The sequence below is a fragment of the Cinclus cinclus genome, chromosome 2, assembly GCF_963662255.1.
Source record: "Cinclus cinclus chromosome 2, bCinCin1.1, whole genome shotgun sequence".
NCBI classification, from domain to species: domain Eukaryota; kingdom Metazoa; phylum Chordata; class Aves; order Passeriformes; family Cinclidae; genus Cinclus; species Cinclus cinclus.
Genome location: NC_085047.1, coordinates 53,875,849 through 53,891,658, shown reverse-complemented (window position 1 = coordinate 53,891,658; position 15,810 = coordinate 53,875,849).

Here is a 15,810-nt window from a genome sequence, read left to right as displayed (position 1 = left end):
TTAGGAAGTCTAGGAATCAAGAGACGTTGACATAGTGAATGTTCCCCTGGAGAGTTATCTGGCATTTTCTTTCCAAATTAGGATGCTTAGCAAGCCTGGGACAGAAAAACTAGAACTGCACCCATTGGTACTGCAGATGTTATAAATACAAATGGGTAGTCAAAGGTTGTTAATTTTTATGTGCATAAAATGCACACACAAGAGAAGAATATAAACCAGCTATAAAACAGATGCATGGTTTATCCTGATGCTGTGCTCGTAGTATTATACCCAAATATTAAACGGAGTGCTGTGAAGTTCTCTTTCCCCCCACTTACTTATTTATTTATTTGCTTTCTAAATGTTTGTGTGTAAATTCAGCCCTTATTAAAGCTCTTGCTTGAGATCACTAGCTGTAACAAGCTTTTGAAGAGGCTGGCTCTGCAAAAACTTTCCTCTTGGCATCTTTCGGAATGCATTTTTATTCAGGTCTGAAGATGTTCTTTTAATTCCAATGGGACTGAATATACATCCTTCTTTAAAAAGAAAACAAAAACCAAATCCCCCTGGTTCTCTCGGGAATGAATTAGTATCTCATTTCTTTGTGGAAAGGGAGGATGAAAAAGTTCTCTGTCATTCTGAATATTGTGAATTTTCCACTTTTTCTAGAGATAATGTTGTTTCAGCAAAATAATTAACTTTCTGAGGAAGTATGGCCTTCCTTGTATCACCCTTCTGCCTTTCTATTTTTATTCTGAAAAATACATCCCAGATATATTTGATTTAGTAAAAATTGATTATACTCAAAAATAGCGCACTGTCATCCCCTGAAATGTTTTGATGTGAGCAGTTTGAGGTTAAAACACAGTGTAAATTTTCTTTTTGACTAAGCTCTGTGTCTCATCTGAGTGCATAGAGCTCTCATCATCTGCCAAGTAGCCTCATCCAAGGGCAGAATGAGCATCTCAGGCATTGCAATTGCAATTGTAATATGTTCCATGGCTCCTTGGGTAGATGCACTTCAATATCACCTTTATTTTAAATCAAACTTTTCAATTTGGAAATAGCAGAACCTTTTGTTTCCATGTATCAAAAAAAAAAAATCCTTTGGAGAGTTTTCAGATCTGTTTTCAGAGTTTGTTCTTCTCTTTCAGGTTTTTGACCTGATTTAAAAAGAAAGAAAGTGTCAGAAGTGATGGAAAAGGATATCCAATTTTTTTTAAAGGACTATCTGCGTCTGCTGTGCAGTGCCATTGCTTGCCAACCTCGTTGTCCTTGTCCTAACAAAATTTATACAGCCATTTTTTTGGAGTTTTGCTGAAGCAAAGGCCATGGGACTTAGACCATGTGAGAACAGATAAAGATAAAACATGAAATCACACTGATATGCTGCGCTGGACTGCATACATCAGGCAGCACTCACACAAGTAATGGGAGAAGTCTTGAAATTTCCTGCCTATGGCTTGCCAAAAAACAGCCTTTAGCTGAAGTGTGGACTCTGGGGCTCAATAATATTCACATAATCTCTTTGAGAATATTTCTCCCCACTGTCAGAGTAGAGAAGGTCAAATCTTTGCCCTGCAGAGCCATGCTGCTGGATGGGCTGCAAAGATGGATTTTTTTTTCTTCCTGTGTACCTATGACTGAAAATTCAGTAGCTGGCCCAATGAGGTATTACTTACTTGAACAGAAGTCTGAGAATTCAAAATTAAAGGGCAAGAGGTCTCCTCTGTACTCTAATGCTCAAATTAATTACAGTGTGAGGACCACAGCAGAGGGGCACAACAGGTAAATTATCTTGTCACTGAATGTAGGAGTGCAATAATGAGGCACGCTGTTACTTGTCATTCATATTATACAGTAGTTATCTCCATACCCTGAAATATTAAATTTTTACCCAGGTAAAGTGTATTTAATAATCTGTAGATGAATAGTATCTTCAAGCCATTTAAAAGAAACGAAGATTTACACAGTTCTTACCGACTCTGTCTTTATACATGACAAAAGGCTTCAGGTATTGTTTTTACTGCAGTGAATGTGAATTAGTATGGATAAGAAAAATAAAAATCTATGATTTATATATCAGGAATCTACATTTTGCACATTGGGCATCCTTAGTCATTTCTCATGTGGATTTCAGCAGAAATTTCCTCTAAATTGCACTAATAGCATTTGATTGAGTTTGTCATGATTTGCCTTGCAGTATCACAGGCAATTTTTGTCTCTTTGATCATATGGGGGATTTTATAATATGATGAAAGGAACATGGTCTTGGAAAGCAACGTATGGAAATACTTATTTCACTCCATTTACCATAGATTGCCTGACTCTGTTAAAGCTAAATTGATAAAGCTGAGCAAGATAAATGTGACTGTTAATTCAAGTGTGGGTGGTATGGTGGGTTGATACAACCTGGAACAGAAGGTATAAACCAAGACCAAAGGGCTTCCTGGACTTAATTCTTGCTATGGTTTAAAAAGGAAAAGAAAAAAACAACAATAAAAAAACAACCAGCCAACCAAACAAAAACAACAAAAAAACCCCAAAACAAATCAGCTAGGAGTTAATTTAAAAATGCCAGCAGTAAAGAACTGATCACCACCCTTGATATGTCATTCCATTCCTTAATTACTCTCAATTAAAGCCTGTTCTTCAGCCCTACCCTCCAGCCATTATATGCTTGCCTGACAGACTGAAGCAGACATAATCAAAGGTTACATCCCCTAAGAACTCATATACCTGTGATTGTATCACTGTGTTTGCTCTCTTCAGTAGGCTAAGTAGACAGAAGTCCCGGACCTTTTCCCTATAAACTGAAACCAAAGTCATTCTTTAAATTCTGGGTGGAAGTCATTTAATTCAAACTATGTATTAAGTCACTAGCTCATCTGGTCTTGACACTGAGATTTCAAAAGTAAAGAATAGTAGGTGTCAGCATGGGTGAAAGGAGTTGTCCTCTTACTATTTCTCTCAGTTATTAATGACAGAGCTACATGATGGACTCAAGCTAGATGCCCAATCAAAGCTAGGGGAGAACAAATGTGTATGGTATACAAAACCCAAAAGAACATTCCCTAATAGATGAATTTACAAATATGGGTGATTTCTCAGTCCTTCCCTTTTTTATTAAGCAAATGAGAAACAGGTCACAGACTTTTAATGAATTAATACCCAAATTAAAATCCTCCAGGTTCAGAGAAAAGAAGCATTCAAAAAATTGCAAGCATCAAAATAATCATAAAATATAGGCTGAGTTTCTACTCAGCCATAGCAGAGAATCTCCCCTGCTGCAGCATAATGTTAAATTTTCCATTTCCAGCCTTGGAGTGATTTGTTTTACGTATTTATTGAATAATATTGGTATGCTGATAACCAAGCTTATATATGGTTATAAAATCCTTTTGCTGCAGTTAATTTTTTCTTTTAATGTTACAAATAATAATAATAAAAAAAAGAACAGACTGCTTCATAAATCACAAGATTTTTCCCTCTCATAATCATGGAAGAAACAAAAAAAAAAACAATTCAAATGATAGTGTCATGCCAGCTACACATCCACTGGAAGAGGCATCTTTCATGATGAGATAGAAGTGTAATTTCAGTCATTGACAAAGATTTTGCTGTGGTGGCTACAAAAGAACCTCTTATCTTATCACTGAACACAGCTGCAAGCTTTATAAATGTGTGCTGCAACTGCCCAGCTCCAAGTCCTATTGTAAAAGCCATCAATAGAAATTTGATATGCAAATCTCTGGACAGTTTCTTGTCCTTGGGCTAAGTATGGCAACTTATCAGGAATTGAGTGATACTTAGAGATTATTCACCAAGCAGATCTTCATAACATGGGTGAGGAGAATTCTTGCCCTATCACAGCTCTTGAATGTTGAGTGTAAGGTTTGTTTAGGCATATTGATGCAGAAAACTTTGGGGTTAGAAGAATCATAGGAAATCATAGCTCAAGGCTTCTATACTGAGGTAAAATTGTCTTCCATGTGCTTACTAATCTGTCCAGAAGGATTGCATTCATTTTGTGTTCCCTTGGTTTTGGAGATTCATGTTGTTTGCCCTCTATAACCCTGCTTGTTTTTGAAGTCTCTGCTCTCCAGAGGACAGTCCTTTGGAGATACAGCTTGCACTTTGTATACGGAAGCACAATGAATTACATCTTTGCAAGAAAACCCAAACAGCCTGTGCCTTTGTCTGATCCCTTTTTTTTGTTTTCCCTCTCTGTCCTACCACCTAAACATACCCCATCAGCCCAAACACACAGATCCCTTTCTGTAGGGCAGCTGTCCACCCTCTCGCCCCCTAATTCGTGTATATAACCTTGATGGCTCCATACCAGGTGGAGAATCCAGCACTTGCTCTTGTTCAGTTTCATACAGCTGTAGACTGTCTGGCTCTCTCCAGACCTCTATCATCAAGGAAATCCAGAGCACCTCCTCACCAAACTTCACATATATTCAACTGCAGTGTCCAGATCACTGATAAAAATAATAAAGAGCATTGGGCCTAAAACTGTGTAATTTCTCTTTCAAAGACAAGGTGCTCCTCTCCTACTGATGTTTGCATCATTTTCAAGTCCGAGGCATGACAATACCCTTGATAAACATACAAAGATACACAAGCTTCAGTAGTGATTTGCACGGAGAAAGAAATTCCCATATGGAAAACCCAACTTTGATGATTTGAACCATACATGCTCTTACCCTGAACGTTCAACTGGCTGCCAACGTAATTTGGAGTGTGTCACAGAGCTGTCCTTTAGGGAGATGCAGCTAATTAGAGTTTAGCAATGGAAAACTTGTGGATCTGAGATGTGTAGCCACCTGAGTGTTTTCTCCATGTCATGTAGAGTAATAGGCATTTTCAGACAGCTGGGCATCCCACTAACTTGAAGACACTTTTCAAGCATGAAATGTCTACCTGCGCAGTGCTTATATATTTACATGTTACAGAAGAATTTCAGTTACTCACAGGGAGTGGTGCCCAATTTCCAATGAGGAAAATATTTCCACTCTGCCTAACTTTAAGTACCTAACTACAAAGCCTAGAAGGCTGGACTACAGTTCTCTGCATGACAGTGTGGAATGCCAGTCTCTTCTGAACTGCCCTTTGCGGAAACCTGTTTCTACTTGATAGCGCAAGAAATTGCTTATCTAGGCACTCAGCATTATGGGGTTTGTGCCCTAGGTGTCTTGGTTATACAGCAACCAAGCTTTATGGAGGAAAACTTTTTTAAGTGCCATCTGAAGATGTGGCTTTATTGAACTTAATACAGGACTGGTGTCTCAGATAAGCAGGACAGTTTGTCATATGGCCTCTGCTAAGGATAATCAGGTAAAGTGGTAAGGAATCCAGCCTCATGCTGCATTACATTTTGAAAAACCTTGTAGAAAGACCATGTGCCTAAATTGAACCTGGCAGCCAAACATACTGCAACTCCAGATTGCCACAGTGCTCCATATAAACCCCCAAACAAACAGTTTTAGGCAGAAAGCCTTTTTGTAGGTAGGAAGTCTGAGAGGGAACAGTTTTCCTTGGAAGCATAATGTGTCATGTCTTTCCATTGAGAGTAAAACCTCTGCCACTGAGTATCACTGAATTTGCACCTATATTTTTTGCAAGGCAAGATTCACCTCTAACTTCATCCTCCAGCTCTGAAGGCAGAAGTGGTCTGTGAAGTCTTGCAATCTTCTGAAGTCTTGCAATCTCAGGAGCAGGCAGACGGTTTTAGGGTACCACCTAATGATTATATTCAAATGGACATAACTAAAATTATGAAGACTGTGACAGAATGGACAGGTCTGAAGCAAATGTCATTATTTCAAACTGCTTAAGTGGTCATGTTTGCATTTTATTTCAGCTCACAGTGTAAGGAGATGGAAATAGAAAACATCCAAAAAAAGGATGTACTGTGAAGTACATCCTTTTAGCATGTGCATAACTCACACTTCCAAAGCAACCATTGTATCTAAAATAAAATCTTTTGATATTCCAAGTGCAGAAAGACACTGTTACTATGAGCATCTGTGAGCTTCAAAAGCCATTACAGAAGAGTCATATTGCAAGGAATGTAAAAACCTGATTTTGTGCCTCATTAATACTTTCTTGTATTTTTTTCCCCCTGGCCTGCAGAGGGACTCCTGATGTGTTTTGGACTTATTTAACTTTGCATAACTAACTAAATATTCACTGCCACAGGGACATTTCCCTCAACCCATATGTGTACCCCAACTTTAGGTTCTGGAGACAGCTGTTTTCTAACTCAGGAAATATTATTCTTTGTTTATAGGAAGTGGAACTGCTCCAGGTGGAGATGATGAAATGAACATCAGAGAAGAAAGGTTGTTTCTGAAGAGGAACTGTTATACTGAAGAATTTCTACCTATTCCTACTCCATTTCAAACTATACACACCAAGTTCCATGTTTAGAAAAATATCATTCAAAAAGACATTTCTCAAAAGCAAGTTTATGAAAACAAGGATTCTCACCAAATTCTAGTAGGCAAAGTATATGTACTAGCTCAATATTTAATCTGGATTTTATGGTAGGTGGAAACAGATTGGCTAAAATGTAAGAACAGGAAAAGGATGAGACTAAAGGAAGCTGTCCCTTAATGTCTGAATTTCCTCTTTAAATAACACCATTGCATTCAGGTTGAGCTGCAGCTTCACCAGTTGAAATCCCTATGCAAGCACACAAACCAGCTTACAGAAGGTTGAGACCAAACTGTCTGGTCCATTATTCTCCTGTTATCTGCTGTGAAGATTTCTTGCACCATCTGCTGAAACATCATGTACAGATGTGGAATCCTGTCCAAAGTCCTGTTTGAGATGCAGGCTGGTATGACCTGATAATTCTGTGCTACCTGCCGGGAGTAAATGAAATGAAACAGCTCTGTGCTGGTACAAAATATCCCTTTGGTATCCAATGCCATTTAGGTTTGGAATCCAGGTTTTGCTACCTGTAACATATTTTGCAGGGGTAGGAGGCAAGAAGTAAAGCAAAGATAGGCATATCAAGACAAAGAATTTCCAGGCCGGAAACTCCCAAATTGATGATTGTCCCACCTCATTGCAATAAGAAAAATTTGGTGTTTTTCTTTAACCAGTTATAATCAAGACTATTTGTTTGCTACACATCTCTGGTCCTGCAGAGGTGTAAAGGGCAGCTGCATGCTCCTCAGTCATGTGAAACTTTACCAAAGACCAGTAAGGTCCAATATTCATTAGATATTCCCCTTAGAACTGACCCAGGAGTGATCATACAGGTAAAAAGAGGAAAGCAGTCACCTCCTCTCCAAGTGCCTCTTTCCTAATAATCTTAAGAAAGCTGTCTTAAAAAGAAAAGAAAAAAAAATAAAAATTAGCTCATGAAAAATAGGGGAATCAGATATCAGGCTGTCTTTGGGAGCAGCAAACCTGGTGAGTCCAATTGCACCAGCGAGATGGGTTGTACCTGGTCTGTCTTAACCCTTCTTTTCCCAGGAAATGAAGACAGAGCAAAAGGTATCTTATATGAAGGACATATTAACATCAGCTAAAGCTATATTTAAGCACCTGGAACAGCCCAACATGCCTACTTTGATAACCAAAATTGTTTCTTAACTTAGCAATGAAACTTCTGTTTCTTGTATGATCTCATTTGCACTACAATCTAATACAGTCAAATCCTGAACAGACTCTTTTCTTTGAACAATTAGGCATGAGAAGGAAGGAAACCACTTGACTATTTGTTTCACAATTCATTCACAGGAGTTAGAAAACAGGAGAAACAAGGAGGAACCAAACATTGGGTAAGACTGCCACTGTTTAACTCCCATGTCCCAAGGGACCAAAGGAATAACATATTAATACAGAACAAAAGTTATTATAAACACTTTCTTTTTCTCCAAGAATAGGTAGCAACAGATAAAAAAAAATAAAGATTAACTGTCCATAGACTCCTGTCTTCCCATCTTTCTGCAGGCAATTTTATGACTATGATGTTGTGGCATGACCTATAGAAATCATTTAACTGTAAACCTGGTCATCAATCTAAACAATATTTATTTGGCATTTCCCAGGAAGAACCTTGGATCTTAGAAACAGTTTTTCAGAGCTTCTCTACTCATTTATGCTTGGAAGCACAGGGATTAATTAGAATAAGGTTATTTCATGCCTGAAACACCATCCTGATATGCTGCAGCACCTCTAACAACACCCTTGTGAGCGACGGTATCAGTACACCTGACATACATTTACTTTATCAGTGATTACCTACATAGAAGAGGAAAAAAGTTTCTGTAAATCTGTTCACTAAACCAAATACCTGATGTTGCTGTTACATGGACTAATGCACATGACAGAATATTCCAGATCCCTTTCATTAACATGTGTACATGTATGTGCCTGTACAGACATACAAATATAAATATTTATAGAAAAGAATGTAAGAAGAATTAATCATCTTTTTGTTTTCTCTTTTCATTATAATTTAGCACTGCCTATTTTAAGACAAAGCAGAAAGTAATCATCTTGCTCTGACACCATGGGAAATTCATATGTCTTTGAGTGTGCACCCAAATGTGATAAAACCCCAAATGTTCTTTGGGTATATTTCTGTCATTTCCACACATTTTCTTGTATTCCTGCCTCTCAGTCAGAGACAGAAATAGAGGTGAGATTGTTGAAAAATGTAAGGACTACCTCCTTTTATTTCCTCCTAAGTGGGCTCTAGTTTGGGCAAATGTCCTCAAGATATTTCCAAAACTTTTGACAATTACATGATTCAGTTCAGCATAAACACGTGCACTTTAAGGGAGGCATCTGCTTCAAAGCCCACCTAAACACAGTAGCTTTTCCAAGCTTAAGCATTTGCTGTTTGAAGTTGTGAGATGGGTGCTATCTTTAAAAGTTTATGGAAGGCTTTGAACACAGGTTCCAGTGTCATACGCAGGAGGAAAACACCGCAAAAAAAAAGTGGGGAAACAGCAACGTAGTCTCCAGGATACTGCCAGAATTTCTTCCACTCTCTTTATCCCTGTCAAGCTGTGCAGTGCCCAGTGCTGGGTGCCACGAACTGTGAAGTTGGGGATCTGAAAGAAGACTGTCAAGGGGAGAATAGTGGGAAAGTTTAAGGCTGAATGAAATAAAGATCGACAAGCAAAGGCTGCTGAGGTAAAACAGACTGTTAAATCCAGAGAAGAGAAGACTGAAGAAGAGGAACAGCTTGCAGAATCACCATTGCTAGTGTCAGTAAAGAGTACTTAACTATCAGATAGATAAACCACCAGGAAACAAGTGCTGATGGATGGTATCACTCCCAGGTGAAGAAAGGACCAGATAACTTCCATCCTGGTGATTTTGGAAACATACTGACAGATCTTCACCTGCATTGGTGAAGATGTAGTTTCTTCCCTTGCCTTTTTTTTTTTCCTTTTTCAATCAAATAAATATGTAAGTCTGCAATGAAAAAAAAAAAAAAGCAGCTTCTACAGGATAGACTGGGAATGTGTGAATGAATGGTTCACCTCACAATAAGGATTTGGAGATTCCCTGAATAACTAGGATATATCCAATCAAACAATTAGCAAAATAATTTAAATATAGCCCAGGTAAGTATATCAAATATAAAGCTTCAAATGAAAGCAGGTAACAATCTATAGTGCCAAATGAAATAAATCCAGAGAAAGAGTCTGAGCCCTGATCATCCACAATACTAAATATTTATTTTGCTCCCTGCATTTCTTTTGGTTCTCTAATGGTCTCTCTCCAGGAGAAATCTGGTATGGAAAGAGCTAGCCCTAAACAGTGTGGACAGTGTGTAACTGCCCCAAGACTTTAATGATAAGTATCAGCTCTGGCCTTTTGTCCTTCCTCACTACTGACAGCTGCATGTTTTATTTTGTGCATGACAGACAAATTCCTTTTGAGCACAGTCCTTTATTTCTTCATTATTTTGAAAAGCTGAAAATAATCAAAAGGCAGTTTCTCCAAATAAGTAGTTTCAGTTTTCAAATACATCCTCTCAAATTGGTTTTGCCCTGGACTTCAGCATTTCAGCATTTCAGACTTAAGGATATATACATATATATGTGTGTGTGTGTGTTTGTGTGTGTGTATGCTGTTTTGTTTGTTTTCTTCTTTGTCAAATTCAAAAAAGGATAAAATTAATCACTAATTTACATAGTCCTTGTCTTCAAAGACCTTTCCTTCAAGAATATGCAGGAGCAACTTGTAGAAATGCAGAGCCTGTGTCTTCAAAACAGCACCTTACTTGTTTTTTCCTCAAAGCATTTACAGTGAAATCTAAATCAACAGCAGAGTTTGCTCACACATGAGGGGCTCTGGGCCTCTCTAAGCTCACCTCTGACAAGTGGAAGTGGCTCATGGAGTGTGCAGTGCCTGTGCTCTGCAGAGCGTGATGCCCCACAAGGGCCTGGGCTGACACCACACCAGCAATCTTTGGTACAGATAGTTATTTCCATTTCTAGGCTGCCTGTTTTAAGTGTCCACTGAGTCCTTTAAAGTTAACTCTGGTATTTCTGCATCGTGCTGAAGCCATTCCTGCAGCCCCTTGCTGTCCTATGTTCCAGGCTCTCTAATATCTACCCTTGGCAGCCTCTCCATACCTGCCTCAAAACTCTCCCTTCCCATGGTAATTTCAGTTCTAGCTTTTCCTTCAGCCTTGGGAGGAACATCTTAACACCTTCTAGGCTGGAGGATATCTGGGTGGGCAGATAGCTTCTCCCCTAGAGCAAAGATGGGAAAAAGAGAACAAAATCTTCTACAAACCCATGTGATTTATGCTGTCTTATCTATTATAATAAATCACTCGTTCTTAGCTCTTTTCAAGTTTAATTCTTTAAAAAGGCACTTTTAGCCTCCCTTTATTTAACCCTTTGTATTCAGACATGCAATTCAAAGCTGAGTAGAGGAAAAAACATGCCATCTTTAAAGTAATTCCTGTTCAAATATCAAGATTTTCTTTGCTGATTGTAACAAATGCTGTGATATCATGTATAACAGCAGTTAGTTTACCCATCTTTTTTTTTTTTTTATTATCAGACTTTCTGGTGTACTGATGCTGCAAATACCTAATCAGCTCATATCATGCCCCATTTTTCATGAGCCTGAAAAGTGAGACTCTCTCTCATCTCTTTCAAGTCAAAGCTAAGGCTTGAAATTGGTATTAATGGCTTCCAAAGGAAAGTGCATGCAAGCTCTGAGAAACTAGGAAGCATCCCAATGGGGAACTGGAGGGAGAAACAAACAAGAAGATAAGGAAGAAGATGAAACATTCTTTAATGATATCCTGAAAAAGAAAGGAAAAATTCTGTCTCCTCGGGGGCACGGTCCTTTGGGGAAAATGTAAACACAACTACATACTCTTCCAGCAAATATCTTCTTCACTAGTATATGCTCTGAGATTGCTTTCAAGTCAGCTGCTTCCCAGGAGCTGAGCACTGAGTCCCCTTGCTGTGTGTGGATGTTTTGACAGGCGTGGGAGCTCCTGGAGCTGGGGCTGCACTCTGCAACCATTGACTGCAGAGAGAGGGGGCTGGTTGTGCCCCAGCCAGGTTGAAGGCATCCAGGGGCCACTGGTAAACACAAGAACCTCACCCACACCTCAGTACCCCGAAACTGAGAGGGTGCTCAGGGGCCTGTCATTAATTGACTTTGCTTCTGAAGAGAGGTGAGGGGGGCTGAGTCATTGCAGCAGGTCATGTGTTTTTTCTGTTCACAGGAGGTGTTAGATGAGATACAGAGTGGAGCTTAGACCTGTGAAGCTCTGGTGGGTGAGTTAATATGCAGTAACACTGCTCTAGTGAATTTTGGACACCAAAGGAAGGAAAGAAACAAGAAATCTATGCAGCAGAGCATCTTTCAGAGGCTCCTTATGAAAACAGGCCATCTGGCTTCACTGCAGTGCATTTGTTAACTCTCCAGCCTACTACTCTTCCCCTGCTGGGTGAAACATTCTTTATCTGTCACACAACTAGGACAAAATTATAAATAAACAATGCTGCATTCAAATAAAACAGAACTTTCCTGCAGTAGGCTTAGAGGAAGAAAAACAAAGTCAAGAGGCAAATCCTTGTTCTTATGTGTTCAGGACAGTAGGTCCCTTGTTAAGCACTGGAAAGGATACGTGGATCTCTCCCTGGAGGAAGGTGTCTTTTGTTGAGTGCTGCTCCTCATAAGTGCTGCAGATGCTGACACAAAGGTGTTGTTGATAGCAACCTCTTGGGCTTTTTGGGATCTCAACCACTGTCATGAGCCTGTTTTGTCTTCACTGGCATGTGGTGAGAAATAGCTTGTAGTGCTCCAGGTTGAAAGAGAAGTGAAGGCAGTGGGGAAGCAGAGAGGTGAAGTCTAATACCAAGTTAGTAGGTGGAATGGGAAGTAGAACCAGAGATTCCAGTAAAGCAGCTGGAGTAAGGGATTGCACTTGCACCACTGTTTGTGGAGATTTTGTATGCTGTTTCAGATACTGAGCAGTGGTCTCCTTTTCTCTTAAAGAATCAGAGATCTTCTCCAGCATCGAGACTCGTGGATATGAGAAACCCATCTGAACCGCAAAATCCATGCAAGCCAAGATGCAACATTAATATTTAGGACTTCTTGACTCTCAGTCATGCCCTCTTTCAGAAAGAAAGCTGAAGAAAACTTACATGCCAGGTCTCTGGCAGTCAATTCCATCCATAAGCCAGGCCTTGTATGTCTGTGAACTGTATGGCAGTGCAGTGATAGCTCATTGTGACACCTCCTGGGAAAGACAGAGGAAGCTTTCCATAGGCCTGTGGGTCAAGAGGTCATGTTAACATTGGCTGCAAGCCACCATTGTCTGTAAGTAAAAGCTTTCTCTAGGCTATAAAGGCAACAGGCCATGCTAACTGTGGTATTCTTCCAGTTTTTTAATTCCTTAAGTCTATATCATTCGATGCCTGAACAAATAATATTGTGAAATGGTGAAAAATTGTTGCAAGCTGCATTTCCCAAAGGAGGTGGCACATTTGCACAGCCTGCAGTGTTCAAAGGCCAGAAGCTGGGTTGTTAAAAGATTAAAGACTTCTTCTATTTCAATCTTCAAAAAATAAATACCTAATCAGTCTGGTTTTGCCCAGTTCAATGTTCTGCAGCTTATTTGAAGTCATGGTATACGAGTGGAATTGCTTTGGATTTGCATTCATGGGAGTAAGAGATAAGCTGGGCTCACAGGGGTGAATAGATGTGACCTGAGGCATAATTAAGGTGGGGTATGTGTGAGTGTGTATGTGCATGCACAAAAACACACCCCCTCTCCTCCACACACATGACCCCACAGAAGTGCTACACACACAGAAGGCTGTATCAATTGTTTAAAAATAGAAAATTAGGAAGAAAGCTTAGGAAATTAGAAAATTATTATTAGTATAGAAAATTCCTAATTAGAAAAACAGGAAGAAAGTAGGAGCTACTGAGACTGCTGTGCCATCCCATGGAAAATCCCAGGTGCTTTCAGAGCACTGGGACATCAAAAGAAACAGCCTGCTACTCTGCCCAGTACTGGTTCCATATTTCTGCCCACTAAAGCTGATCACAAGGTCACAGAGAAAATGGAAAAGTCACGACTGTACAAGAAGTTCTGGGAAAGTCAGGGGAGAGAGGCAGCACTGGCACCATGGGCAGCAGAAGGGACTCTGATGAACACAAGGCAGCTGTAGGATGTCACTGTCATTTTGACCTCCTTTGGACATATTTGTTTCAGGAGAAACTCTCACAGGGTCACTGGAGTGTGTGACACATTCATCCAAACTCCCCAAAAATCCTGGGCAGGGTTAACCCATGCCCAAGCACTAACAGCACACTCATGCCCAAGTTTCAGATAAACATGTTTTATACTAGCCACTCTTCAAAATTTCTGTAAAATTCAGACTTGGAAATATCACAGACTCCCTCCCATGCTGAAAATCTCCCAAGACCATAATAAAAAATCTGGCAAGAAGTGTACATCTCCCCATTGTCTACATCAGAAGTTCTGCATACAGCTCTGGGGTTGGCAGCACAGGTAGGACGTAGACCTGTTGCAGCGAGCCCAAAGGAGAGTAATCAGGTTGCTTAGAGGGATGGAGCATCTCTCCTATGAGGAAAAGCTGAGAGAATTGTGTTTGTTCATCCTGGAAAAGAGGTGGCTTTAGCGTGACCTAATTATGACCTTCCAGTACCTGAAGTAGGTCTACAGCAAGGCTGAAGAGGGGAGTTTTACAAGAACATGTAGTGACAGGGGAAGGCAGAATGAGTTCAAACAGAGTAGATTTAGATTAGATATTAGGAAAAAAAGTTCTATAGTGTAAGGGTGGCAAGGTACTGGCACAGGTTGCCCAGCAGAGTTGTAGATACCCTGTTCCTGGAATTGTTCAAGGACAGGTTGGGTGGGGCTCTGAGCAACCTGGTCTAGTGGAAGGTGTCCCTGGCCATGGCAGGGGGGTTGAAATGAGAGGGTCTTTAAGGAAATAGTCACACTTGTAGGCAATGAGATACATTGATAGGGAACAAGTTGCTCATCTCCTGGGGAAAAACAGCAGAGTAGGCAAAGGGGAGCCTGGGCAGGAGCAGAACAGGAGCATGAGCCTACGGTACAAAACAATAATACATTTTGATTTTACCTTGATACTGACAAAAAAAAATACACTCTGCTCCACTTTAAGCACATGGAAGAGCCTTGCAAAAGCCAAGAATGACCATGCTCTTCTACAATGTGATCATCAAATGGCTCAGGCTGCACTTGGGTACCTCCACAGCCACCATCAGGTCCTGGAGAAGTGGTAGTGTCAGGTAGTTCTTCTGGACTGGTGTAGTCACATCCCCAGAAGGGGTTTCAACACAGCCCCTTGAGCTGACTTATTTGTCACTTGGGCCAACAAGATGATTTACCCCACTGAGCCCTTGAGTCTGTCCCTGCTAGCAGGAGCAACATTTGAGCACAGCGCTGAGCAGAAGCTCAGATCCACCAAAGCATGTTCAGGGATGCATGTGCATAAACAAATTCATGCTCTGACTGGGCTCTTTAGGTGCCTCCTGCTGCTGCCAGCGAGTGTCCCTGACAGGAATTCATTTAGTTTTCCCACAAGGAGTCAGGGCTCAACTTCCCCTCAAATGTGGCTGTGGCAGCACTTGCCCCCTCTTGGCAGACCAGACAAGCCAGGCAGCAGCTCCTGTCAGTGCTGGAATTTTATATCTTCACCACACCAGAGCCTCCTTGTGTGCAGCCTGGCTGCTGAGAGCCAAGGCTGCTTTCCATTATTCAAGTCAGAGTTCACTCTCTGTTCTGTGGGGAATCAGACTCCAGGATCAAAACCTTCTCTCTGTTTGGCGTTGCTCCAACAGACGTGCAAGGGAGTTTTGTTTGTGTAGAGACAGATTTGTCTCTGGGTTCCCCCTGGGAAAGCTGCACAGCATGCTCTGGAAACCATGGGCAACGAGCATTCTTGTTTTGAATTACGTTTGCCAGATTTAATTTATTCAAATAAGAAACATATTCATCCATTTCCCACTATATATTGTTTATAAAATCAGTGGTGCAGCATCTCCAGAAGTCATGAGCCAACTGCTGCACATGATCTGCTCTGGGATTCAGGCTGCAACAGGAAACTGGGCTTGGAACAAGAATTCTCTCTTAAATGAACTTTTGAAACTAGATCTACCTTGTGAAATATTTGGAGATTGAGCAATGGAAGAATGTGGAACATAAACAGTATCAACTTCTTCCTTTGAGCATTAGCAAGCTTCAGCAAGCAGGCTGGGTTCTGCTGTGGTACAGGGCACAGAAGGAGGCTGGTGAGGAAGCAGGGATTGTAGGGGTGT